At 46.1% G+C, this 2,994-nt stretch overlaps 2 non-coding genes across 2 annotated transcripts; both read right to left on the bottom strand.

Moving 5' to 3' along the window:
* Window positions 1-764: 764 nt before the first annotated feature.
* Window positions 765-832, bottom strand: LOC147689848 (small nucleolar RNA SNORD31). Its single transcript, XR_015300215.1, has one exon. It is a non-coding gene; the product is annotated as a small nucleolar RNA SNORD31 (small nucleolar RNA).
* Window positions 833-1,251: 419 nt separating this feature from the next.
* LOC147689847 (small nucleolar RNA SNORD22) lies at window positions 1,252-1,376 on the bottom strand. Its single transcript, XR_015300230.1, has one exon. It is a non-coding gene; the product is annotated as a small nucleolar RNA SNORD22 (small nucleolar RNA).
* Between the last annotated feature and the right edge of the window lie 1,618 nt (window positions 1,377-2,994).

Raw genomic sequence — 2,994 nt, 5'->3', positions numbered from 1 at the left:
GCAGTACTGCGTAGACGATTTTGAACGAAGAATTACCAATGCGACCAAAGATGCAGGTGCAGCACTGCCTAGAGAACTTATAATGAGGAATTACAGAGGATACCAGAGAAACAGCTAGTAGTACTGCCTAGAGGACTTAGAATGAGAAATTACAGATGAGACCAGAGTAGCAGCTAGCAGCAAGGTCTAGAGGACTTCGAATGAGGAATTACCAATGGGATAAGAATAGCAGCTAGCCGCACTGTGTGAAATACTTAGAATGAGGAATTACCAATGGGACCAGGGTCATAGCTGCAGCACTGCCTAGAAGATTTAGAATGTGGGAGATACTGACTGGAGCAGAGAAGCAGATAGCAAGACTGCCTAGAGGACTAGAAATTAGAAATTACTGATGGAACCAGATAATTTTAGACATATTAAGAACTGAGCGGTCAAATGATCCTGGTAAAGAATGGCAGTTTAGAAGACACACTAATTTGTCAGCAGCACAGCTTTAAACTTAACTAGGGCCTCTGTACCCCCCACCAAAGAAAAGTTACATCGCTTTGAAGTAGTTGCCATCGTCCACATCTGAACCTCAGAAACAATCAGTACAAATAGCAGCCGCTTACCCTTTACAACAATAGTCGTTCTTTTAAAGAGAAGCACCTACCGGCCCTGCTCTAAAGTAAGAGTAGTGGATTTTCAAAACTCAAACTGCAATAAAGATGAGAACGAGCTACAACTCCCATCTCACGGTTGCAGCAGATAAAAGTACACTAATTTAGCTTCGGAAAATACTCATCAGTCACATAAATCAGACTGGAGCGGTAGTGGGTTCATCACAAAGCTCACGGACCGCAGGACAGAAGAGCTGCTCAGTGTTCAGAACTTAAACCACCCAACACTTTGATCCCACTAGTATCCGTACATCATGGCATGTGCCTTACCTTTGCTCCTTAGGAGTCAATCTATTGCATTCCTGGATTGAATCCTGCAGCAGAAAGCCTCAGTAAATCCATTTAGCAAGTCAACAAAGCCCAGTCCAAACAACATACCCACTTCACTCAGACGAGGCCCTAAACATCAATTTGCCATCTCGTCCCCTTTTTAGTGGCTATTTTCCATTTATAATTCCAAAATCTCAAACGTGGTGGCACAAAGTTCCTCACGAATAACCTGCTTTGTTTGGCCACATCATGCACACCAAGCAGTAAAACAACACTTAGACTCCCAGCGCAAAATTGAAGCTAAAGCAAAATTTGACATCAAGTCTGTCAAACTGTTCCATTTGGAAAAAGCTGTCCTTTTATCACACTGGAGGTACCAGTTGATTCACCTTTGAAGGATGTGGCACAAGACAGACAGTAAGACGTGTGAGGATGTCATCATCTCGACTGGTTGCTGCCTTCAATGCAAGAGTATGCATCACCACCCCCACCCCTCCACCCCCATAGTATAATAAGATGGAAGACGTTCTCACCTAAGAAACCTACAGTACAGGCTTTGCCTGTAAAGCAAAGTCAAGATGTTACAAATAATCCCTCAAATGGAACAGACAAGGCAGGGAGGAAGGGTTCCATGTAAGGAAGATGCGACGATAGTTATCACAGCCACGGCATAGTGGTGAAAAATTCATCATTCCAGAAGGGAAAGCAGGCAGCTAGGAAAGGGCATCACTCAGATTTAAGATTAAAGCATCCAAAGCATCTCACAAGGGCACATTAAAGAGACACCCGCAATGCGCCCCCAGAGCACACCATACCCTTTGAGACTGCAAGACAGCCGTGGAGACCTATCAGGAAAGAAATCTGCATCGCGAGGTGCTGTATGTCACCTTGTCCCCCAATAAACACAGGAGCCGATGAGTAGGTAGAGACACGTCTTTATTCTTTCAGTGTCTACCCTTAACTAACTCTTACTTTCACTTTTCCGCTCCTTGTCCCCGCCCCTTCCTGTACCGCCTGCCCTGTCCCTAAAGGAGGTCAGGCGATGACGATACGAAACCTCCCCCTTTGTGCAAAGAGTCTTACTGTCTCTCAGATTTCTTCAATGAGGCGTGCTTGTCGTTTGGCATGTCGTCGGGGGCGGCTGAGCTGCTCCAGTGTCCTGATACGGTAGCTTACAGATTCTTCATGTCTTGGCGGACTGAAATAATCTCTGTCACTGTTCTCACTTTGACTCACCGAATCAGTGGTAGACTCCTATGGCTGACTCTCATCATGACTGTTGGAGTTACACTTCTTGAAATATGAGATATTGTGGGTTATCCGTTTGTGATCTGCCTCCGCTGTGATCATGGTCCCTTTCCGGCTGCGAACTCTCAAGGGATGGGCAAGATAACGACTGTCCGCTTTCGTTCTTGGGTCACGCCGAACCATCACCCAATCTCTTTCTTGAATGTCTGTGTGTTTCCCATGTCTGCGTTGGTTGTCATAGGTTTTCATTTTCAGTTTCTTGTTGTGGTCTAGTTTGACCAATGTGTCATGATCGATGTTCACAGCTTGAGGCTGTAGAGCACTGTCTATTGTAGGCAGCCGTGTGCAAGGAATTCTCCGTAGCATCAAGTGGCTGGGCATTGGTTGGTGGTGCTGTGAGGCGTGGTGCAATATGCTCGCAGTACTTCGTTTAAGGCTTGTTGGACGTCTCGGCGAGCTAGTTCCGCTTGTTGAATCGTTTTCTTCGAGTTCCCATAAAGCGCTCTACCATGCCATTGGCTTGAGGCCATAGAGGTGTGATCTTTTTGTGCTTAAAGTCGAGGTGCTTTGCAAACTCCGCGAATTCGTGGCCATTGAATGGTGGCCTGTTGTCAGACTTGACTCCCAGCGGAATACCCCATGCTGCAAAGGTCTCATCAAGGACTGGGATTACTGCTGTCGCCTTGGTGGACGACACTAGGTGTCCAATCAGAAATCGGGAGTATTCATCCATGATGACAACAATGTATTGGCCCGATTTTAGGGGGCCAAAGAAGTCAATGGCGTTTTGTTGCCATACTCCGTCTGGTAACTCTGA

The sequence above is a fragment of the Lissotriton vulgaris genome, chromosome 9 (assembly GCF_964263255.1).
Source record: "Lissotriton vulgaris chromosome 9, aLisVul1.2, whole genome shotgun sequence".
Classification (NCBI taxonomy): Eukaryota; Metazoa; Chordata; class Amphibia; order Caudata; family Salamandridae; genus Lissotriton; species Lissotriton vulgaris.
Note: the sequence above shows the minus strand (reverse complement) of the source record. Positions and strands in the feature narration are given on the sequence as shown.